We start from the raw sequence: 26,429 nt of genomic DNA, 5'->3' as shown, positions 1-26,429 counted from the left end.
GTACATTCCCCCAAACCTTAACCCTGACCCCAAGTACAGTCCCCGAACGCAGAACCCCGAACCCTGACACCAAGTACAATCCTCCAAGCCTGAACCCTGAACCCTGACACCAAGTACAGTCCCTCAGCCCTGAAGCCTGACCCCTGACCCCAAGTACAGTCCCCCAATCCCGAATCCCGAACCCTGACCCCAAGTGCAGTCCCCCAACCCTGAACACTGAACTCTGACTCCAAGTACAGTCCCCCAAACCTGAACCCTGACCGCTGACCCCAAGTAAAGTCCCCTAAACCTGAACCCTGACCCCTGACCCCAAGTACAGTCCCCCAACCCTGAACCCTGAACCCTGACCCCAAGTACAGTCCCCCAACACTGAACCCTGAACTCTCACCCCAAGTACAGTCCCCCAACCCTGAACCCTGACCCCAATTACAGTCCCCCAACCCTGAACCCCGAACCCTGAGCCCAAGTACAGTCCCTCAACACTGAACCCTGACGCCAAGTACAGTCTCCCAACCCTGAACCCTGAACCCTGACCCCAAGTACAGTCCCCCAACACTGAACCCTGACCCCAAGTACAGTCGCCCAAACCTGAACCCTGAACCCTGACCCCATGTAGAGTCCACCAACCCTGAACCCTGACCCCAAGGACAATCCCCCAACACTGAACCCTGACCCCTGACGCCAAATACAGACCCCCAACCCTGAACCCTCTCTCCTGACCCCAAGTACAGTCCCCCAACACTGATCCCCGAACCCTGACCCCAAGTACAGTCCCCCAACCCTGAACCCTGAACCCTGACCCCAAGTACAGGCCCCCAACACTGAACCCTGGGCTGTGACCCCAAGTACAGTCCCCCAACCCTGAACCCTGACCCCAGACCCCGAGTACAGTCCCCCAACCCTGAAACCTGACCCCAAGTACAGTCCCCCACACCTGAACACTGACCCAGAGTACTTTCCCCCAACCCTGAACCCTGACCCCAAGTACAGTCCCCCACTCCTGAACCCTGACCCCGAGTACAGTCCCCCAACCCTTAATCCCGAACACTGACCCCAAATACAGTCCCCCAATCCTGAACCCCGAACCCTGACACCAAGTACTGTCCTCCAACCCTGAACCCTGACCTCAAGTACAGTCCCCCAACCCTGAACCCTGACCCCTGCCCCCAAGTACAGTCCCCCAAACCTGAACCCCGAACCCTGACCCCAAGTAAAGTCCCCCAACCCTGAACCCTGAACCCTGACCCCATGAACAGTCCCCCAACGCTGAACCCGGACCCCTGACCCCATTTACAGTCCCCCAACCCTGAACCCCGACCCTGACCCCAAGTACAGCCCCTGACCATGAACCCTGAACCCTGACCCCAGACCTCAAGTACAGTCCCCAAACCCTGAACCCTGAACTCTGAACCCAAGTACAGTCACACAACCCTGAACACTGCCCCCAACACAAGTACAGTCCCCCAACCCTGAACCCTGACCCCAAGTACCGTCCCCGAACCCTGAACTCCGAACCCTGACCCCAAGTACAATCCCCCAAGCCTGAACCCTGAACCCTGACACCAAGTACAGTCCCTCAGCCCTGAAGCCTGTCCCCTGTCCCCAAGTACAGTCCCCAACCCTGAATCCCGAACCCGGAACCCAAGGACAGTCCCCCAAACCTGAACCCTGACCCCTGACCCCAAGTAAAGTCCCCCAAACCTGAACCCTGACCCCTGACCCCAAGTACAGTCCCAAAACCCTGAACCCTGAACCCTGACCCCAAGTACAGTCCCAAAACCCTGAACCCTGAACCCTGACCCCAAGTACACTCTCCCAACCCTCAACCCTGAACCCTGACCCCAAGTACAGTCCCCCAGCACTGAACCCTGACCCCAAGTACAGTCCCCCAACCCTGAAAAATGAACCCTGACACCAAGAACAGTCCCCCAAACCAGAACCCTGAACCCTGACCCCAAGTACAGTCCCCCAACCTTGAACCCCGAACCCTGACCCCAAGTACATTCCCGCAACCCTGAACCCTGAACCCTGACCCCAAGTACAGTCCCCCAACCCTGAACCCTGACCCCTGACCCCAAGTACAGTCCCCCAACCCTGAACCCTGACCCCAAGTACAGTCGCCCAACCCTGAACCCCGAACCCTGACCCCATGTAGAGTCCACCAACCCTGAACCCTGACCCCAAGGACAATCCCCCAACCCTGAACCCTGACCGCTGACCCCAAGTACAGTCCCCCAACACTGAATCCTGAACCCTGACCCCAAGTACAGTCCCCCAACACTGAACCCTGACTCCAAGTACAGTCTCCCAACCCTGAACCCTGAACCCTGACCCCAAGTACAGGCCCCCAACACTGTACCCTGAACTGTGACCCCAAGTACAGTCCCCCAACCCTGAAAACTGAACCCCGATCCCAAGTACTGTCCCCCAACCTTGAACCCCGAACCCTGACCCCAAGTACAGTCCCCCAACCCCGAACCCCGAACCCTGAACCTAAGTACAGTCCCCCAACCCTGAACCCTGACCCCTGTTCACAAGTACAGTCCCCCAACCCTGAACCCTGAACTCTGACCCCCAGTACATTCCATAACCCCGAACCTGAACCCTGACCCCAAGTACAGTCCCCCAACCCTGAACCCTGACCCCAAGTACAGACCCCAACCCCGAACCCTGACCCCTTGTACAGTCCCCCACTCCTGATCCCTGACCCCGAGTACAGTCCCCCAACCCTGAACCCTGACCCCTGACCCCAAGTACAGTCCCACACCCCTGAACCCTGTCCCCAAGTACAGTCTCCCAACACTGAACCCTGACCCCTGACCCCAAGTACAGTTCTCCAACCCTGAACCACAAACCCTGACCCCAAGTACAGTCCCCCAACCCTGAACCCTGACCCCAAGAACAGACCCCAACCCCGAACCCTGACCCCTTGTACAGTCCCCCACTCCTGATCCCTGACCCCGAGTGCAGTCTCCCAACCCTGAACCCTGTGCCCTGACCCCATGTACAGTCCCCCAACCCTGAACCCTGAACCCTGACCCCAAGAACAGTCGACCAAAAGCTGAACCCTGACCCCAAATACAGTCCCGCAACCCTGAACCCTGAAGTCTGCCCCAAGTACAGTCCCTCAACCTTGAACCCTGAGCCCTGACCCCAAGTACAGTCCCCTAACCCTGAACCCCGAACCCTGACCCCAAGTGCAGTCGCCCAAATCTGAACCCTGACCCCTGACCCCAAGTACAGTCCCCCAACCCTGAACCCTGACCCCTGACCCCAAGTACAGTCCCCCAACACTGAACGCTGACCCCAGACCCCAAGTACAGTCCCCCAACGCTGAACCCTGACCCCAAGTACAGTCCCCCAACCCTGAACCCTGAACTCTGACCCCAAGTACAGTCCCGCAACCGGATCCCTAACCCCTGACCCCAAGTAAAGTCCCCCAAACCTGAACCCTGACCCCTGACCCCAAGTACAGTCCCCCAACCCTGAACCCTGAACCTTGACCCCAAGTACAGTCCCCAACACTGAACCCTGAACTCTGACCCCAAGTACAGTCCCCCAACCCTGAACCCTGACCCCAAGTACAGTCGCCCAACCCTGAACCCTGACCCCTGACACCAAGTAAAGTCCCACAAACCTCAACCCTGACCCCTGACCCCAAGTACAGTCCCCCAACCCTGAACCCCGAACCCTGACCCCAAGTACAGTCCCCCAACACTGAACCCTGAACTCTGACCCCAAGTACAGTCCCCCAACCCTGAACCCTGAACCCTGACCCCATGCACAGTCCCCCAACCACGAACCCTGACCCCAAGGACAGTCCCCCAACACTGAACACTGACACCTGACCCCAAATACAGACCCCCAACCCTGAACCCTGAACCCTGACCCCATGCACAGTCCCCCAACCACGAACCCTGAACCCAAGTACAGTCCCCCAACCCTGAACGCTGACCCCAGACCCCAAGTACAGACCCCCAACACTGAACCCTGACCCCAAGTACAGTATCCCAACCGTGAACCCTGAACCCTGACCCCAAGTACAGGCCCCCAACACTGAACCCTGAACTGTGACCCCAAGTACAGTCCCCCAACCCTGAAAACTGAACCCTGACCCCAATTACAGTCCCCCAACCTTGAACCCCGAACCCTGACCCCAAGTACAGACCCCCAACCCTGGACCCTGAACCCTGACCCCAAGTACAGTCCCCCAATCCTGAACCCTGTGCTCTGACCCCAAGTACAGTCCCCCAACCCCGAACCCTGAACCCTGACCCCAAGTACAGTCCCCCAACCCCGAACCCTGAACCCTGACTCCAAGTACAGTCCCCAAACCATGAACCCAGAACCCTGACCCCAATTACATTCCCCCAGCCCTGAACCGTGACCCCTGACCCAAGTACAGTCCCCCAACCCTGAACGCTGACCCCAGACCCCAAGTACAGTCCCCCAACACTGAACCCTGACCCCAAGTACAGTCCCCCAACACTGAAACCTGAACTCTGACACCAAGTACAGTCCCCCAACCCAGAACACTGCCCCCCGAACAAAAATTAAGTCCCCCAACCCTGAACCCTGACCCCAAGTACAGTCCCCCAATTCTGAACCCTGAACTCTGACCCCAAGTACAGTCCCGCAACCTGATCCCTAACCCCTGACCCCAAGTAAAGTCCACCAAACCTGAACCCTGACCCCTGACGCCAAGTACAGTCCCCCAACCCTGAACCCTGAACCTTGACCCCAAGTACAGTCCCCAACACTGAACCCTGAACTCCGACCCCAAGTACAGTCCCCCAACCCTGAACCCTGACCCCAAGTACAGTCGCACAACCCTGAACCCTGACCCCTGACCCCAAGTAAAGTCCCACAAACCTCAACCCTGACCCCTGACCCCAAGTACAGTCCCCCAACCCTGAACCCCGAACCCTGACCCCAAGTACAGTCCCCCAACACTGAACCCTGAACTCTGACCCCAAGTACAGTCCCCCAACCCTGAACCCTGACCCCAAGTACAGTCGCCCAACCCTGAACCCTGAACCCTGACCCCATGTACAGTCCCCCAACCACGAACCCTGACCCCAAGGACAGTCCCCCAACACTGAACACTGACACCTGACCCCAAATTCAGACCCCCAACCCTGAACCCTGAACCCAAGTACAGTCCCCCAACCCTGAACGCTGACCCCAGACCCCAAGTACAGTCCCCCAACACTGAACCCTGACCCCAAGTACAGTCTCCCAACCGTGAACCCTGAACCCTGACCCCAAGTACAGGCCCCCAACACTGAACCCTGAACTGTGACCCCAAGTACAGTCCCCCAACCCTGAAAACTGAACCCTGACCCCAAGTACAGTCCCCCAAATCTGAACCCTGACCCCTGACCCCAAGTACAGTCCCCCAACCCTGAACCCTGACCCCTGACCCCAAGTACAGTCCTCCAACCCTGAACGCTGACCCCAGACCCCAAGTACAGTCCCCCAACGCTGAACCCTGACCCCATGTACAGTCCCCCAATCCTGAACCCTGAACTCTGACCCCAAGTACAGTCCCCCAACCCTGAACCCTGACCCCAAGTACAGTCGCCCAACCCTGAACCCTGACCCCTGACACCAAGTAAAGTCCCACAAACCTCAACCCTGACCCCTGACCCCAAGTACAGTCCTCCAACCCTGAACGCTGACCCCATGTACAGTCCCCCAACCCTGAACCCTGAACTCTGACCCCAAGTACAGTCCCCCAACCCAGAACACTGCCCCCCGAACAAAAATTAAGTCCCCCAACCCTGAACCCTGACCCCAAGTACAGTCCCCCAACTCTGAACCCTGAACTCTGACCCCAAGTACAGTCCCGCAACCTTAACCCTAACCCCTGACCCCAAGTAAAGTCCCCCAAACCTGAACCCTGACCCCTGACCCCAAGTACAGTCCCCCAACCCCGAACCCTGAACTCTGACCCCAAGTACAGTCCCCCAACCCCGAACCCTGAACCCTGACTCCAAGTACAGTCCCCAAACCATGAACCCTGAACTCTGACCCCAAGTACAGTCGGCCAACCCTGAACCCAGAACCCTGACCCCAAGAACAGACCCCAACCCCGAACCCTGACCCCTTGTACAGTCCCCCACTCCTGATCCCTGACCCCGAGTGCAGTCCCCCAACCCTGAACCCCGTGCCCTGACCCCATGTACAGTCCCCCAACCCTGAACCCTGAACCCTGACCCCAAGAACAGTCGACCAAAAGCTGAACCCTGACCCCAAGTACAGTCCCGCAACCCTGAACCCTGAAGTCTGCCCCAAGTACAGTCCCTCAACCTTGAACCCTGAGCCCTGACACCAAGTACAGTCCCCTAACCCTGAACGCCGAACCCTGACCCCAAGTACAGTCCCCCAAATCTGAACCCTGACCCCAAGTACAGTCCCCCAACCCTGAACCCTGACCCCTGACCCCAAGTACAGTCCCCCAACACTGAACGCTGACCCCAGACCCCAAGTACAGTCCCCCAACGCTGAACCCTGACCCCAAGTACAGTCCCCCAACCCTGAACCCTGAACTCTGACCCCAAGTACAGTCCCGCAACCTGATCCCTAACCCCTGACCCCAAGTAAAGTCCACCAAACCTGAACCCTGACCCCTGACCCCAAGTACAGTCCCCCAACCCTGAACCCTGAACCTTGACACCAAGTACAGTGCCCAACACTGAACCCTGAACTCTGACCCCAAGTACAGTCCCCCAACCCTGAACCCTGACCCCAAGTACAGTCGCCCAACCCTGAACCCTGACCCCTGACACCAAGTAAAGTCCCACAAACCTCAACCCTGACCCCTGACCCCAAATACAGTCCCCCAACCCTGAACTCCGAACCCTGACCCCAAGTACAGTCCCCCAAAACTGAACCCTGAACTCTGACCCCAAGTACAGTCCCCCAACCCTGAACCCTGACCCCAAGTACAGCCGCCCAACCCTGAACCCTGAACCCTGACCCCATGTACAGTCCCCCAACCACGAACCCTGACCGCAAATACAGACCCCCAACCCTGAACCCTGAACCCAAGTACAGTCCCCCAACCCTGAACGCTGACCCCAGACCCCAAGTACAGACCCCCAACACTGAACCCTGACCCCAAGTACAGTATCCCAACCGTGAACCCTGAACCCGGACCCCAAGTACAGGCCGCCAACACTGAACCCTGAACTGTGACCCCAAGTACAGTCCCCCAACCCTGAAAACTGAACCCTGACCCCAAGTACAGTCCCCCAACCTTGAACCCCGAACCCTGACCCCAAGTAAAGTCCCCCAACCCCGAACCCTGAACCCTGACCCCAAGTACAGTCCCCCAACCCTGAAAGCTGAACCCTGACCCCAAGTACAGTCCCCCAACCTTGAACCCCGAACCCTGACCCCAAGTAAAGTCCCCCAACCCCGAACCCTGAACCCTGACTCCAAGTACAGTCCCCCAACCCCGAACCCTGAACCCTGACTCCAAGTACAGTCCCCAAACCATGAACCCTGAACTCTGACCCCAAGTACAGTCGGCCAACCCTGAACCCAGAATCCTGACCCCAAGTACATTCCCCCAGCCCTGAACCGTGACCCCTGACCCAAGTACAGTCCCCCAACCCTGAACCTTGACCCCAAGTACAGCCCCCAACACTGAACCCTGAACTCCGACCCCAAGTACAGTCCCCGAACCCTGAACCCTGACCCCAAGTACAGTCGCCCAACCCTGAACCCTGACCCCTGACCCCAAGTAAAGTCCCACAAACCTCACCCCTGACCCCTGACCCCAAGTACAGTCCCCCAACCCTGAACCCCGAACCCTGACCCCAAGTACAGTCCCCCAACACTGAACCCTGAACTCTGACCCCAAGTACAGTCCCTCAACCCTGAACCCTGACCCCAAGTACAGTCGCCCAACCCTGAACCCTGACCCCATGTACAGTCCCCCAACCACGAATCCTGAACCCAAGTACAGTCCCCCAACCCTGAACGCTGACCCCAGACCCCAAGTACAGTCCCCCAACACTGAACCCTGACCCCAAGTACAGTCTCCCAACCGTGAACCCTGAACCCTGACCCCAAGTACAGGCCCCCAACACTGAACCCTGAACTGTGACCCCAAGTACAGTCCCCCAACCCTGAAAACTGAACCCTGACCTCAAGTACAGTCCCCCAAATCTGATCCCTGACCCCTGACCCCAAGTACAGTCCCCCAACCCTGAACCCTGACCCCTGACCCCAAGTACAGTCCTCCAACCCTGAACGCTGACCCCAGACCCCAAGTACAGTCCCCCAACGCTGAACCCTGACCCCATGTACAGTCCCCCAACCCTGAACCCTGAACTCTGACCCCAAGTACAGTCCCCCAACTCAGAACACTGCCCCCCGAACAAAAATTAAGTCCCCCAACCCTGAACCCTGACCCCAAGTACAGTCCCCCAACCCTGAACAGTGACCCCTGACCCCAAGTACAGTCCCCCAACGCTGAACCTTGACCCCATGTACAGTCCCCCAACCCTGAACCCTGAACTCTGACCCCAAGTACAGTCCCCCAACCCAGAACACTGCCCCCCGAACAAAAATTAAGTCCCCCAACCCTGAACCCTGACCCCAAGTACAGTCCCCCAACTCTGAACCCTGAACTCTGACCCCAAGTACAGTCCCGCAACCTTAACCCTAACCCCTGACCCCAAGTAAAGTCCCCCAAACCTGAACACTGACCCCTGACCCCAAGTACAGTCCCCCAACCCCGAACCCTGATCTCTGACCCCAAGTACTGTCCCCCAACCCCGAACCCTGAACCCTGACTCCAAGTACAGTCCCCAAACCATGAACCCTGAACTCTGACCCGAAGTACAGTCGGCCAACCCTGAACCCAGAACCCTGACCCCAAGTACAGACCCCAACCCCGAACCCTGACCCCTTGTACAGTTCCCCACTCCTGATCCCTGACCCCGAGTGCAGTCCCCCAACCCTGAACCCCGTGCCCTGACCCCATGTACAGTCCCCCAACCCTGAACCCTTAACCCTGACCCCAAGAACAGTCGACCAAAAGCTGAACCCTGACCCCAAGTACAGTCCCGCAACCCTGAACCCTGAAGTCTGCCCCAAGTACAGTCCCTTAACCTTGAACCCTGAGCCCTGACCCCAAGTACAGTCCCCTAACCCTGAACCCCGAACCCTGACGCCAAGTACAGTCCCCCAAATCTGAACCCTGACCCCTGACCCCAAGTACAGTCCCCCAACCCTGAACCCTGACCCCTGACCCCAAGTACAGTCCCCCAACACTGAACGCTGACCCCAGACCCCAAGTACAGTCCCCCAACGCTGAACCCTGACCCCAAGTACAGTCCCCCAACCCTGAACCCTGAACTCTGACCCCAAGTACAGTCCCGCAACCTGATCCCTAACCCCTGACCCCAAGTAAGGTCCCCCAAACCTGAATCCTGACCCCTGACCCCAAGTACAGTCCCCCAACCCTGAACCCTGAACCTTGACCCCAAGTACAGTCCCCAACACTGAACCCTGAACTCTGACCCCAAGTACAGTCCCCCAACCCTGAACCCTGACCCCAAGTACAGTCGCCCAACCCTGAACCCTGACCCCTGACACCAAGTAAAGTCCCACAAACCTCAACCCTGACCCCTGACCCCAAGTACAGTCCCCCAACCCTGAACCCCGAACCCTGACCCCAAGTACAGTCCCCCAACACTGAACCCTGAACTCTGACCCCATGTACAGTCCCCCAACCACGAACCCTGACCCCAAGGACAGTCCCCCAACACTGAACACTGAAACCTGACCCCAAATACAGACCCCCAACCCTGAACCCTGAACCCAAGTACAGTCCCCCAACCCTGAACGCAGACCCCAGACCCCAAGTACAGACCCCCAACACTGAACCCTGACCCCAAGTACAGTATCCCAACCGTGAACCCTGAACCCTGACCCCAAGTACAGGCCCCCAACACTGAACCCCGAACCCTGACCCCAAGTACAGTCCCCCAACCCCGAACCCTGAACCCTGACCCCAAGTACAGTCCCCCAATCCTGAACCCTGTGCTCTGACTCCAAGTACAGTCCCCCAACCCCGAACCCAGAACACTGACTCCAAGTACAGTCCCCAAACCATGAACCCTGAACTCTGACCCCAAGTACAGTCGGCCAACCCTGAACCCAGAACCCTGACCCCAAGTACAGTCCCCCAGCCCTGAACCCTGACCCCTGACCCAAGTACAGTCCCCCAACCCTGAACGCTGACCCCAGACCCCAAGTACAGTCCCCCAACCCAGAACACTGCCCCCCGAACAATACTTAAGTCCCCCAACCCTGAACCCTGACCCCAAGTACAGTCCCCCAATTCTGAACCCTGAACTCTGACCCCAAGTACAGTCCCGCAACCTGATCCCTAATCCCTGACCCCAAGTAAAGTCCCCCAAACCTGAACCCTGACCCCTGACCCCAAGTACAGTCCCCCAACCCTGAACCCTGAACCTTGACCCCAAGTACAGCCCCCAACACTGAACCCTGAACTCCGACCCCAAGTACAGTCCCCCAACCCTGAACCCTGACCACAAGTACAGTCGCCCAACCCTGAACCCTGACCCCTGACCCCAAGTAAAGTCCCACAAACCTCAACCCTGACCCCTGACCCCAAGTACAGTCCCCCAACCCTGAACCCCGAACCCTGACCCCAAGTATAGTCCCCCAACACTGAAAACTGAGAGCTGACCCCAAATTCAGACCCCCAACCCTGAACCCTGAACCCAAGTACAGGCCCCCAACCCTGAACGCTGACCCCAGACCCCAAGTACAGTCCCCCAACACTGAACCCTGACCCCAAGTACAGTCTCCCAACCCTGAACCCTGAACCCTGACCCCAAGTACAGGCCCCCAACACTGAACCCTGAACTGTGACCCCAAGTACAGTCCCCCAACCCTGAAAACTGAACCCTAACCCCAAGTACAGTCCCCAAATCTGAACCCTGACCCCTGACCCCAAGTACAGTCCCCCAACCCTGAACCCAAAACACTGACTCCAAGTACAGTCCCCCAACCCTGAACCCTGACCCCAAGTACAGTCGCCCAACCCTGAACCCTGACCCCATGTACAGTCCCCCAACCACGAACCCTGACCCCAAGGACAGTCCCCCAACACTGAACACTGACACCTGACCCCAAATACAGACCCCCAACCCTGAACCCTGAACCCAAGTACAGTCCCCCAACCCTGAACGCTGACCCCAGACCCCAAGTACAGACCCCCAACACTGAACCCTGACCCCAAGTACAGTCTCCCAACCCTGAACCCTGAACCCTGACCCCAAGTACAGGCCCCCAACACTGAACCCTGAACTGTGACCCCAAGTACAGTCCCCCAACCCTGAAAACTGAACCCTGACCCCAAGTACAGTCCCCCAACCTTGAACCCCGAACCCTGACCCCAAGTACAGTCCCCCAACCCCGAACCCTGAACCCTGACCCCAAGAACAGTCCCCCAATCCTGAACACTGTGCTCTGACCCCAAGTACCGTCCCCCAACCCCGAACCCTGAACCCTGACTCCAAGTACAGTCCCCAAACCATGAACCCTGAACTCTGACCCCAAGTACAGTCGGCCAACCCTGAACCCTGACCACAAGTACAGTCGCCCAACCCTGAACCCTGACCCCTGACCCCAAGTAAAGTCCCACAAACCTCAACCCTGACCCCTGACCCCAAGTACAGTCCCCCAACCCTGAACCCCGAACCCTGACCCCAAGTATAGTCCCCCAACACTGAAAACTGAGAGCTGACCCCAAATTCAGACCCCCAACCCTGAACCCTGAACCCAAGTACAGGCCCCCAACCCTGAACGCTGACCCCAGACCCCAAGTACAGTCCCCCAACACTGAACCCTGACCCCAAGTACAGTCTCCCAACCCTGAACCCTGAACCCTGACCCCAAGTACAGGCCCCCAACACTGAACCCTGAACTGTGACCCCAAGTACAGTCCCCCAACCCTGAAAACTGAACCCTAACCCCAAGTACAGTCCCCAAATCTGAACCCTGACCCCTGACCCCAAGTACAGTCCCCCAACCCTGAACCCAAAACACTGACTCCAAGTACAGTCCCCCAACCCTGAACCCTGACCCCAAGTACAGTCGCCCAACCCTGAACCCTGACCCCATGTACAGTCCCCCAACCACGAACCCTGACCCCAAGGACAGTCCCCCAACACTGAACACTGACACCTGACCCCAAATACAGACCCCCAACCCTGAACCCTGAACCCAAGTACAGTCCCCCAACCCTGAACGCTGACCCCAGACCCCAAGTACAGACCCCCAACACTGAACCCTGACCCCAAGTACAGTCTCCCAACCCTGAACCCTGAACCCTGACCCCAAGTACAGGCCCCCAACACTGAACCCTGAACTGTGACCCCAAGTACAGTCCCCCAACCCTGAAAACTGAACCCTAACCCCAAGTACAGTCCCCAAATCTGAACCCTGACCCCTGACCCCAAGTACAGTCCCCCAACCCTGAACCCAAAACACTGACTCCAAGTACAGTCCCCCAACCCTGAACCCTGACCCCAAGTACAGTCGCCCAACCCTGAACCCTGACCCCATGTACAGTCCCCCAACCACGAACCCTGACCCCAAGGACAGTCCCCCAACACTGAACACTGACACCTGACCCCAAATACAGACCCCCAACCCTGAACCCTGAACCCAAGTACAGTCCCCCAACCCTGAACGCTGACCCCAGACCCCAAGTACAGACCCCCAACACTGAACCCTGACCCCAAGTACAGTATCCCAACCGTGAACCCTGAACCCTGACACCAAGTACAGGCCCCCAACACTGAACCCTGAACTGTGACCCCAAGTACAGTCCCCCAACCCTGAAAACTGAACCCTGACCCCAAGTACAGTCCCCCAACCTTGAACCCCGAACCCTGACCCCAAGTACAGTCCCCCAACCCCGAACCCTGAACCCTGACCCCAAGAACAGTCCCCCAATCCTGAACACTGTGCTCTGACCCCAAGTACCGTCCCCCAACCCCGAACCCTGAACCCTGACTCCAAGTACAGTCCCCAAACCATGAACCCTGAACTCTGACCCCAAGTACAGTCGGCCAACCCTAAACCCAGAACCCTGACCCCAAGTACATTCCCCCAGCCCTGAACCCTGACCCCTGACCCAAGTACAGTCCCCCAACCCTGAACCCTGACCCCAAGTACAGTCCCCCACCACTGAACCCTGAACCCTGACCCGAGTACAGTCCCCCACCACTGAACCCTGAACCGTCACCCCAAGTACAGTCCCCCAACCATGAACCCGGAAATCTGACCCCAAGTACAGTCCCCCAACCCTGAACTCTGACCCCTGAACCCAAGTACAGCCCCCCAACCCTGAACCCTGACCCCTGACACCAAGTACAGTCTCCCAACCCTGAACCCCGATCCCTGACCCCAAGTACAGTCCCCCAACCCTGAACCCTGACCCCGAGTACAGTCCCCCACCCCTGAACCCTGACCCCTGACCCCAAGTACAGTCCCCCAACCCTTTACCGTGACCCCAAGCACAGTCCCCTAACCCTGAACCCTGAACCTTGACCCCAAGTACAGTCCCCCAACCCTGAACCCTAAATTCTGACCTCAAGTACAGCCCCCCAACCCTGAACCCTGACCCCAAGTACAGTCGCCCAACCCTGAACCCTGAACCCTGACCCCGAGTGCAGTCCCCCAACCCTGAACACTGAACCCTGACCCAAAGTACAGTCCCCCAACACTGACCCCTGACCCCAGGTACAGTCCCCCAAACCTGAACGCTGAACTCTGACCCCAAGTACAGTCCGCCGCCAACCCTGAATCCTGACCCCAAGTACAGTCCCCCAACCCTGAACCCTGACCCCTAGAACAGTCGAACAAAAGCTGAACCCTGACCCCAAGTACAGTCCCCTAACCCTGAACGCCGAACCCTGACCCCAAGTACAATCCCCCAAATCTGAACCCTGACCCCTGACCCCAAGTACAGTCCCCCAACCCTGAACCCTGACCCCTGACCACAAGTACAGTCCCCCAAGCCTGAACGCTGACCCCAGACCCCAAGTACAGTCCCCCAACGCTGAACCCTGACCCCAAGTACAGTCCCCCAACCCTGAACCCTGAACTCTGACCCCAAGTACAGTCCCCCAACCCTGAACCCTGACCCCAAGTACAGTCCCCCAACTCTGAACCCTGAACTCTGACCCCAAGTACAGTCCCGCCACCTTAACCCTAACCCCTGACCCCAAGTAAATTCCCCCAATCCTGAACCCTGACCCCTGACCCCAAGTACAGTCCCCCAACCCTGAACCCTGAACCTTGACCCCAAGTAGAGTCCCGAACACTGAACCCTGAACCCTGACCCCAAGTACAGTCCCCCAACCCTGAACCCTGACCCCAAGTACAGTCACCCAACCCTGAACCCTGACCCCAAGTAAAGTCCCACAAACCTCAACCCTGACCCCTGACCCCAAGTACAGTCCCCCAACCCTGAACCCCAAACCCTGACCCCAAGTACAGTCCCCCAACACTGAACCCTGAACTCTGACCCCAAGTACAGTCCCCCAACCCTGAACCCTGACCCCAAGTACAGTCGCCCAACCCTGAACCCTGAACCCTGACCCCATGTACATCCCCCAACCACGAACCCTGACCCCAAGGACAGTCCCCCAACACTGAACACTGACACCTGACCACAAATACAAACACCCAACCCTGAACCCTGAACCCAAGTACAGTCCCCGAACCCTGAACGCTGACCCCAGACCCCAAGTACAGTCCCCCAACACTGAACCCTGACCCCAAGTACAGTCTCCCAACCGTGAACCCTGAACCCTGACGCCAAGTACAGGCCCCCAACACTGAACCCTGAACTGTGACCCCAAGTACAGTCCCCCAACCCTTAAAACTGAACCCTGACCCCAAGTACAGCCCCCCAACCTTGAACCCCGAACCCTGACCCCAAGTACAGTCCCCCAACCCCGAACCCTGAACCCTGACCCCAAGTACAGTCCCCCAATCCTGAACCCTGTACTCTGACCCCAAGTACAGTCCCCAACCCCGAACCCTGAACCCTGACTCCAAGTACAGTCCCCAAACCATGAACCCTGAACTCTGACCCCAAGTACAGTCGGCCAACCCTGAACCCAGAACCCTGACCCCAAGTACATTCCCCCAGCCCTGAACCCTGACCCCTGACCCAAGTACAGTCCCCCAACCGTGAACCCTGAAACCTGACCCCAATTACAGTCCCCTACCACTGAACCCTGACCCCTGACCCCAAGTACAGTCCCCCAACCTTGAACACTGACCCCTGAACCCAAGTACAGCCCCCCAACCCTGAACCCTGACCCCGACACCAAGTACAGTCTCCCAACCCTGAACCCCAATCCCTGACCCCATGTACAGTCCCCTAAACCTGAACACTGAACTCTGACCCCACGTACAGTCCCCCAACCCTGAACCCTGAACTCTGACCCCAAGTACAGTCCCCACCCCTGAACACTGACCCCGAGTACTTTCCCCCAACCCTGAACCCTGACCCCAAGTACAGTCCCCCACTCCTGAACCCTGACACCGAGTACAGTCCCCCAACACTTAATCCAGACCACTGACCCCAAATACAGTCCCCCAACCCTGAACCCTGACCCCTGACTCCAAGTACAGTCCCCCAACACTGAACTCTAACCCCAAGTACAGTCCCCCGATCCTGAACCCTGACCCCCAAGTACAGTCGCCCAACCCTGAACCTTGACCCCAAGTACAGTCCCCCAATCCTGAACCCTGTACTCTGACCCCAAGTACAGTAACCCAACCCTGAACGCTGACCCCTGAACCCAAGTATAGTCCCCCAACCCTGAACCCTGAACCCTGACCCCAAGTACAGTCCCCCAACCCTGAACCCCCAACCCTGACCCCAAGTAGAGTACCCCAACCCTGAACCCTGAACCCTGACCCCATGTACAATCCCCCAACCCTGAACCCTGACCCCTGACCCCAACTACAGTCCCCCAACCCTGAACACTGAACCCTGACCCCAAGTACAGTCCCCCAACCCTGAACTCCAACCACAAGTACAGTCCCCCCAAACCCGAAGCCTGAACCCTGAACCCAAGTACAGTCCCCAATCCTGAACCCTGAACTCTGACCCCAAGTACAGTCCCCCAAACCTGAACCCTGACCGCAAGTACAGTCCCCCAACACTGAACCGTGACCCCTCACCCCAAGTAGAGTCCCCCAACCCTGACCCCTGACCCCAAATACGGTCCACCAATCCTGAACCCCGAACCCTGACCCCGAGTACAGTCCCCCAACCCTGCACCCCGAACCCTGACCCCAAGTACAGTCCCACACCCCTGTACCCTGAAGCCTGACCCCTGACCCCAAGTACAGTTCTCCAACCCTGAACCCTGACCCCAAGTACAGTCCCCCAGCCCTGAACCCTGTCCCAAAGTACAATCCCCCAATCCTGAACCCTGACCCCAAGTACAGTCCCTCAATCCTGAACCCTGAACTCTGACACCAAGTACAGTCCCCCAACCCTGAACGCTGACCCCTGAACCCAAGAATAGTCCCCCAACCCTGAACACTGAACCCTGACCCCAAGTACAGTCGCCCAACCCTGAACCCTGAACCCTGACCCCGAGAACAGTCCCCCAACCCTGAACCAAGAACCCTGACCCCATTTGCAGGCCCCCAACCCTGAACCCTGACCCCTGACCCCAAGTACAGTTCCCCAACCCTGAACCCGGAACCCTGACCCCAAGTACAGTCCCCCAAACCTGAACCCTGACCCCGACACCAACTACAGTCCCACAAACCTGAACCCTGCACCCTGACCCCAAGTACAGTCCCCCAACCCTGAACCCTGACCCCTGACACCAACTACAGTCCCCCAACCCTGAACACTGAACCCTGAACCCAAGTACAGTCCCCCAACCCTGAACCCTGAACTCTGACCCCAAGTACAGTCCCCCCAATCCCGAAGCCTGAACCCTGAACCCAAGTACAGTCCCCAACCCTGAACCCTGAACTCTGACCCCAAGTACAGTAACCCAACCCTGATCCCTCACCCCTGACCCCAAGTAAAGTTACCCAACCCTGAACCCCGAACCCTGACCCCAAGTACAGTCCCCCAACCCTGATCCCTGACCCCTGACCCAATGTACAGTCCCCCAACACTGAACCCCGAACCCTGACCCCAAATACAGTCCCCCAACCCTGAACCCTGACCCAAAGTACAGTCCCCCAACCCTGAACCCTGAACCCTGACCCCAAGTACATTCCCCCAACCCTGAACTCTGACCCCAAGTACAGTACTCCAAACCCGAAACCCTGAACCCTGACCCCAAGAACAGTCACCCAACACTGAACCCCGAACCCTGACTCCAAGTACAGGCCCCAAACCTTAACCCTGAACCCTGACCCCAAGTACAGTCGCCCAACCCTGAACCCTGAACCCTGATCCCAAGTACGGTCCCCCAACACTGAACCCCAAACCCTGACCCCAAGTACAGTCCCCCAACCCTGAACCCTGACCCCAAGTACAGTCCCCCAACCCTGAACTTTGAACCCTGACCCTAAGTACAGTCCCCCAAACCAGAACCCTGACCCCTGACCCTAAGTACAGTTACCCAACCCTGAACCCTGAACTCTGACCCCAAGTACAATCCCCCAACACTGAACCCTGAACCCAAGTACAGTCCCCCAACCCTGAACCCCGAACCCTGACCCCAAGTACAGTCCCCCAACACCGAACCCTGAACCCTGACCCCAAGTACAGTCCCCCAAATCTGAACCCTGATCTCTGACCACAAGTACAGTCCCCCAACACTGAACCCCAAACCCTGACCCCAAGTACAGTCCCCCAACCCTGAACCCTGACCCCAAGTACAGTCCCCCAACCCTGAACCCTGAACTGTGACCCCAAGTACAGTCCCCCAACCCTGAACCCTGACCCCAAGTACAGTCCCCCAACCCTGAACCCTGAACTGTGACCCCAAGTACAGTCCCCCAAACCAGAACCCTGACCCCTGACCCTAAGTACAGTTACCCAACCCTGAACCCTGAACTCTGACCCCAAGTACAATCCCCCAACACTGAACCCTGAACCCAAGTACAGTCCCCCAACCCTGAACCCCGAACCCTGACCCCAAGTACAGTCCCCCAACACTGAACCCTGAACCCTGACACCAAGTACAGTCCCCCAAATCTGAACCCTGATCTCTGACCACAAGTACAGTCCCCCAACACTGAACCCCAAACCCTGACCCCAAGTACAGTCCCCCAACCCTGAACCCTGACCCCAAGTACAGTCCCCCAACCCTGAACCCTGAACTGTGACCCCAAGTACAGTCCCCCAAACCTGAACTTTGACCCCTGACCCTAAGTACAGTCCCCCAAACCAGAACCCTGACCCCTGACCCTAAGTACAGTTACCCAACCCTGAACCCTGAACTCTGACCCCAAGTACAATCCCCCAACACTGAACCCTGAACCCAAGTACAGTCCCCCAACCCTGAACCCCGAACCCTGACCCCAAGTACAGTCCCCCAACACCGAACCCTGAACCCTGACCCCAAGTACAGTCCCCCAACCCTGAACCCTGATCTCTGACCACAAGTACAGTCCCCCAACACTGAACCCTGAATTCTGACCCCAAGTACAGTCACCCAACCCTGAACCCTGACCCCAACTACATTCCCCCAACCCTGAACCCTGATCTCTGACCCCAGGTACAGTCCCCCAACACCGAACCCTGAACCCTGACCCCAAGTACAGTCCCCCAACACTGAACCCTGATCTCTGACCCCAAGTACAGTCCCACAACCCTGAACGCTGACCCCATGTACAGTCCCCCAACACTGAACCCTGACCCCTGACCCCAAGTACAGTCCCCCAACACTGAACCCTGATCTCTGACCCCAAGTACAGTCCCCCAACACTGAACCCTGAACTCTGACCCCAAGTACAGTCCCCCAACACTGAACCCTGAACTCTGACCCCAAGTACAGTCACCCAACCCGGAACCCTGAACCCTGACCCCAAGTACATTCCCCCAACCCTGAACCCTGACCCCTGACCCCAAGTACAGTCCCACAACCCAGAACGCTGACCCCATGTACAGTCCCCCAACACTGAACCCTGACCCCTGACCACAAGTACAGTCCCCCAACATTGAACCCTGACCCCTGACCCCAAGTACAGTCCCCCAAACCTGAAACCTGACCCGAAGTACAGTCCCCCAGCCCTGAACCCTGAACTCTGACCCCAAGTACAGTCCCCCAGCCCTGAACCCTGAACCCTGACCCCGAGTACAGTCCCCCAACCCTGAACCCTGAACTCTGACCCCAAGTTCAGTCCCCCAACCCTGAACCCTGACCTCAAGTACATTCCCCCAACACTGAACCCTGACCCCTGACCCCAGGTACAGTCCCCCAAACCTGAAACCTGGCCCCAACTACTGTCCCCCAACCCTGAAACCTGAACCCTAACTCCGAGTACAGTACCCCACCCCTGAACGCTGACCCCAAGTACAGTCCACCAACCCTTTACCCTGACCCCAATTACAGTCCCCCAACCCTGAACCCTGACCCCTGACCCCAAGTACAGTCCCCCAACCCTGAACCCTGAACTCTGACCACAAGTACAGTCCACCAACCCTGAAATCCGAACCCTGACCCCATGCACAGTTCTCCAACCCTGAACCCTGACCCCAAGTACAGTCCCCCAACCCTGAACCCTGACCCCTGACCCCAAGTACAGTCCCCCAACCCAGAACAACGGACCCTGACCCCAAGTACAGTCCCCCAACCCTGAACACCGAACCCTGACCCCAAGTACAGTCCCCCACCCCTGAACCCTGACCCCAAGTACAGCCCACCAACCCTTTAACCTGACCCCAATTACAGTCCCCCAACCTGAATCCTGACCCCTGACCCCAGGTACAGTCCCCCAAGCCTGAACCCTGAACTCTGACCACAAGTACAGTTCCCCAACCCTGAACTCTGACCCCAAGTACAGTCCCCAACCCTGAACCCCGAACCCTGACCGCATGTACAGTCCCCCAACCCTGAACGCTGACCCCAAGGACAGTCCCCCAACGCTGAACCCTGACCCCTGACCCCAAGTACAGTCCCCCCACCCATTACCCTGACCCTAATTACAGTCCCCCAACCCTGAACCGTGAACCCTGACCCCGATTACAATCCCACAACCCTGAACCCTGACCCCTGACCCCAAGTACAGTCCACCAACCCTTTACCCTGATCCCAAGAACAGTCCCCCAACCCTGAACCCTGAACCCTGAACCCTGACCCCAAGTACAGTCCCCCAACCCTGAACCCTGACCCCTGATCACAAGTACAGTCCACCAACCCTGAACCCTGACCCCAAGTACAGTCCCCCAACCCTGAACCCTGACCCCTGACCCCAAGTACAGTCCCCCAACCATTAACCCTGAACCCTTACCCCAAGAACAGTCCCCCAACCCTGACCCTGACGCCTGACACCAACTACAGTCCCCGAACCCTGAACACTGAACCCTGACACCAAGTACAGTCCCCCAACACTGAACCCTGAACCCTGACCCCAAGTGCAGTCCCCCAACACTGAACCCTGAACCCTGACCCCAAGTACAGTCCCCCAACACTGAGAACTGACCACTGACACCACGTACAGTCCCCCAACCCTGAACACTGACCACAAGTACAGTCCCCCAACCCTGAACCCCGAACCCTGACCCCAAGTACAGTCCCCCAACACTGAACCCGGAACCCTGACCCCAAGTACAGTCCCCCAACACTGAACCCTGAACCCTGACACCAAGTACAGTCCCCCAACACTGAACCCTGAACCCTGACCCCAAGTACAGTCCCCCAACACTGAACCCTGAACCCTGACCCCAAGTACAGTCCCCCAACACTGTAAACTGACCACTGACACCACGTACAGTCCCCCAACCCTGAACACTGACCACAAGTACAGTCCCCCAACCCTGAACCCCGAACCCTGACCCCAAGTACAGTCCCCCAACCCAGAATCCTGAACCCTGACCCCAAGTACAGTCCCCCAACCCTGATACCTCACCCCTGACACCAACTACAGTCCCCCAACCCTGAACACTGAACCCTGACCCCAAGTACAGTCCCCAACCCTGAACCCTGAACTCTGACCCCAAGTACAGTCCCCCAACACCGAACCCCGAACCCTGACCAGAAGTGCAGTCCCCCAACCCTGAACCCTGAACTCTGACCCCAAGTATAGTCCGCCAACCCTGATCCCTGACCCCTGACCCCAAGTAAAGTCACCCAACACCGAACCCCGAACCCTGACCAGAAGTGCAGTCCCCCAACCCTGAACCCTGAACTCTGACCCCAAGTATAGTCCGCCAACCCTGATCCCTGACCCCTGACCCCAAGTAAAGTCACCCAACACTGAAACCCGAACCCTGACCCCAAGTACAGTCGCCAAACACGAGCCCTGAACCCTGACCCCAAGTACAGTCCCACACCCCTGAACCCTGAACCCTGACCCCTGACCCCAAGTACAGTTCTCCAACCCTGAGCCCTGAACCCTGACGCCAAGTACAGTCCACCAACCCTGACCCCTGACCCCAAGTACAGTCCACCAACCCTGAACTCTGACCCCACGTACAATCCCCCAACCCTGAACCCTGTCCCTAGTACAGTCCCCAAATCGTGAACCCTGAACCCTGACCCCAAGTACATTCCCCCAACCCTGAACCCCGAACCCTTACCCCAAGTACAGTCCCCCAACACTGAACCGTGACCCCTCACCCCAAGTAGAGTCCCCCAACCCTGAACCCTGACCCCAAGTACAGTCCCCCAACCCTGAACCCTGACCACAAGTACAGTCCCCCAACCCTGAACCCCGAACCCTGACCCCAAGTACAGTCCCCCAACACTGAACCATGAACCCTGACCCCAAGTACAGTCCCCCAACCCTGAACACTGAACCCTGACCCCAAGTACAGTCCCCTCCCCTGAACCCTGATCTCTGACACCAAGTACAGTCCCCCAACCCTGAACCCCGAACGCTGACCCCAAGTACAGGCCCCCAACACTGAACCCTGACCCCAAATACAGTCCCCCAACCACGAACCCTGAATCCTGACCCCAAGTAGAGTCCCTCAACCCTGACCCCGGACCCTGACTCCAAGTACAGTCCCCCAACCCTGAATCCTGAACCCTGACCCCAAGTATAGTCCCCCAACCCTGATCCCTGACCCCTGACCCCAAGTAAAGTCCCCCAACACTGAACCCCGAACCCTGACCCCAAGTACAGACGCCCTACCCTGAACCCTAACCCCGAGTACAGTCCCACAACCCTGAACCCTGATCTCTGACCCCAAGGACAGTCCCCCAACACTGAACCCTGAACTCTGACCCCAAGAACAGTCCCCACACCCGTAACCCTGAACCCTGACCCCAAGTACATTCCACCAACCCTGAACTCTAACCCCAAGTACAGTCCCCCAACCACGAACCCTGAATCCTGACCCCAAGTACAGTCTCCCAGCCCTGAACCCTGAACTCTGACCCCAAGTACAGTTCCCCAACTCTGAACCCTGAACTGTGACCCCAAGTACATTCCCCCAAACCTGAACCCTGACCCCTGACCCTAAGTACAGTCCCCCAACCCTGAACACTGACCCCTTACACCAAGTACAGTCCCCCAACACTGAACACTGACCCCTGACCCCAAGTACAGTCCCCCAACTCTGAAACCTCACCCCTGACACCAACTACAGTCCCCCAACCCTGAACACTGAACCCTGACCCCAAGTACAGTCCCCAACCCGGAACACTGAACCCTGACCCCAAGTACCGTCCCCCAACCCTGAACCCTGATCTCTGACCCCAAGTACAGTCCCCCAATCCTGAACCCTGAACTCTGACCCCAAGTACAGTCACCCAACCCAGAACCCTGAATCCTGACCCCAACTACATTCCCCCAACCCTGAACCCTGATCTCTGACCCCAGGTACAGTCCCCCAACACTGAACCCTGAACCCTGACACCAAGTACAGTCCCCCAACCCTGAAACCTGACCCCAAGTACATTCCCCCAACCCTGAACCCTGACCCCTGACCCCAAGTACAGTCCCCCAACCCTGAACTCTGGCCCCATGTACAGTCCCCCAACCCTGAACCCTGACCCCAAGTACAGTCCCGTAACATCGAATCCTGACCCCTGAACCCAAGTACATTCCCCCAACCCTGAACCCTGACCCCAAGTACATTCCACCAACCCTGAACTCTAACCCCAAGTACAGTCCCCCAACCACGAACCCTGAATCCTGACCCCAAGTAGAGTCCCTCAACCCTGAATCCTGAACGCTGACGCCAAGTACAGTCTCCCAGCCCTGAACCCTGAACTCTGACCCCAAGTACACTCCCCCAACCCTGAACACTGAACCCTGACCCTGAGTACAGTCCCCCAACCCTGATCCCCGAACTCTGACCCCAAGTACAGTCCCCCAGCCCTGAACCCTGACCCCAAGTACATTCCCCCAAACCTGAACCCCGAACCCTGACCCCAAGTACAGTCCCCCAACCCCGAACCCTGAACTCTGACCCCAAGTTCAGTCCCCCAAACCTGAACCCTGACCCCTGACCCCAAGTACAGTCCCCCAAACCTGAACCCTGACCCCAAGTACAGTCGCCCAACCCTGAACCCTGAACCCTGACCCCGAGTACAGTCCCCCAACCCTGAACCCCGAGCCCTGACCCCAAGTACAGTCCCCCAACCCTGAACCCCGAACCCTGACCCCAAGTATAGACCCCCAATCCTGAACCCTGAACTCTGACCCCAAGTACAGTCCCTCAACCATGAAAACTGAACCCTGACCCCAAGGACAGTCCCCCAACCCTGAACCCTGAACTCTGACCCCAAGTACAGTCCCCCAACACTGAACACTGAACCCTGACCCCGAGTACAGTCCCCCAAACCTGAACCCTGACCCCTGACCCCAAGTACAGACACCCAACCCTGAACCCCGAACCCTGACCCCAAGTACAGTTCCCAAACACTGAACCCTGAGCCCTGACCCCAAGTACAGTCGCCCAAACCTGAACCCTGAACCCTGACCCGAAGTACAGCCCCCAACCCTGAACCCTGACCCCTGACCCCAAGTACAGACACCCAACCCTGAACCCCGAACCCTGACCCCAAGTACAGTTCCCAAACACTGAACCCTGAGCCCTGACTCCAAGTACAGCCGCCCAACCCTAAACCCTGAACCCTGACCCCGAGTACAGTCCCTCAACCCTGAACCCTGACCCCTGACCCCATGTACAGTCCCCCAACCCTGAACCCCGAAACCTAACCCCAAGTACTGTCTCCCAGCCCTGAACCCTGAACTCTGACCCCAAGTACAGTCCCCCAACCCAGAACCCTGAACCCTGACCCCAAGTACAGTCCCCCAACCCTGAACACTGAACCTTGACCCCAAGTACAGTCCCCAACCCTGAACCCTGATCTCTGACCCCAAGTATAGTCCCTCAACCCCGAACCCCGAACCCTGACCATAAGTACAGTCCCCCAACCCAGAACCCTGACCCCTGACCCCAAGTAAAGTCACCCAACACTGAACCCCGAACCCTGACCCCAAGTACAGTCGCCCAACCCTGAACCTTGACCCCGAGTACAGTCCAACAACCCTGAACCCTGATCTCTGACCCCAAGTACAGTCCCCCAACACTGAACCCTGAACTCTGACCCCAAGAAGAGTCCCCCCACCCGGAACCGTGGACCCTGACCCCAAGTACATTCCCCCAACCCAGAACTCTGACCCCAAGTACAGTCCCCCAACCCTGACCCCGGACCCTGACCCCAAGTACAGTCGCCCAACGCTGAACCCTGAACCCTGGCCCCAAGTAGAGTCGCCCAACCCTGAACCCTGACCCCGAGTACAGTCCCTCAACCCTGAACACCGAACCCTGACCCCAAGTACAGTCCCCCAACCCTGAACCCTGACCCCAAGTACAGTCCCCCAACCCTGAACCCTGAACTCTGACCCCAAGTACAGTTCCCCAACCCTGAACCCTGAACTGTGACCCCAAGTACATTCCCCCAAACCTGAACCCTGACCCCTGACCCTAAGTACAGTCCCCCAAACCTGAATCCTCACCCCTGACCCCAAGAACAGTCACCCAACCCTGAACCCTGAACTCTGACCCCAAATACAGTCCCCCAACACTGAACCATGACCGCAAGTACAGTCCCCCAAACTTGAAACCTGATCCCAAATACAATCCCCAAACCCTGAACACTGAACCCTGACCCCAAGTACAGCCCCACAATCCTGAACCCCGAACCCTGACCCCAAGAATAGTCCCCCAACCCTGAAACATGAACTCTGACTCCAAGTACAGTCCCGCAGCCCTGAACCCTGAACCCTGACCCCAAGTACAGTCCCCCAACACTGAACCCTGAACCCTGACCCCAAGTGCAGTCCCCCAACACTGAACCCTGAACCCTGACCCCAAGTACAGTCCCCCAACACTGAGAACTGACCACTGACACCACGTACAGTCCCCCAACCCTGAACACTGACCACAAGTACAGTCCCCCAACCCTGAACCCCGAACCCTGACCCCAAGTACAGTCCCCCAACACTGAACCCGGAACCCTGACCCCAAGTACAGTCCCCCAACACTGAACCCTGAACCCTGACACCAAGTACAGTCCCCCAACACTGAACCCTGAACCCTGACCCCAAGTACAGTCCCCCAACACTGAACCCTGAACCCTGACCCCAAGTACAGTCCCCCAACACTGTAAACTGACCACTGACACCACGTACAGTCCCCCAACCCTGAACACTGACCACAAGTACAGTCCCCCAACCCTGAACCCCGAACCCTGACCCCAAGTACAGTCCCCCAACCCAGAATCCTGAACCCTGACCCCAAGTACAGTCCCCCAACCCTGATACCTCACCCCTGACACCAACTACAGTCCCCCAACCCTGAACACTGAACCCTGACCCCAAGTACAGTCCCCAACCCTGAACCCTGAACTCTGACCCCAAGTACAGTCCCCCAACACCGAACCCCGAACCCTGACCAGAAGTGCAGTCCCCCAACCCTGAACCCTGAACTCTGACCCCAAGTATAGTCCGCCAACCCTGATCCCTGACCCCTGACCCCAAGTAAAGTCACCCAACACCGAACCCCGAACCCTGACCAGAAGTGCAGTCCCCCAACCCTGAACCCTGAACTCTGACCCCAAGTATAGTCCGCCAACCCTGATCCCTGACCCCTGACCCCAAGTAAAGTCACCCAACACTGAAACCCGAACCCTGACCCCAAGTACAGTCGCCAAACACGAGCCCTGAACCCTGACCCCAAGTACAGTCCCACACCCCTG

The sequence above is a fragment of the Carcharhinus amblyrhynchos genome, unplaced genomic scaffold (genome assembly GCF_965287045.1).
Source record: "Carcharhinus amblyrhynchos unplaced genomic scaffold, sCarAmb.v2.hapA chromosome_158, whole genome shotgun sequence".
NCBI lineage: Eukaryota > Metazoa > Chordata > Chondrichthyes > Carcharhiniformes > Carcharhinidae > Carcharhinus > Carcharhinus amblyrhynchos.
The sequence above is the reverse complement of the archived record's forward strand: the minus strand, read 5'-3'. Positions refer to the sequence as shown.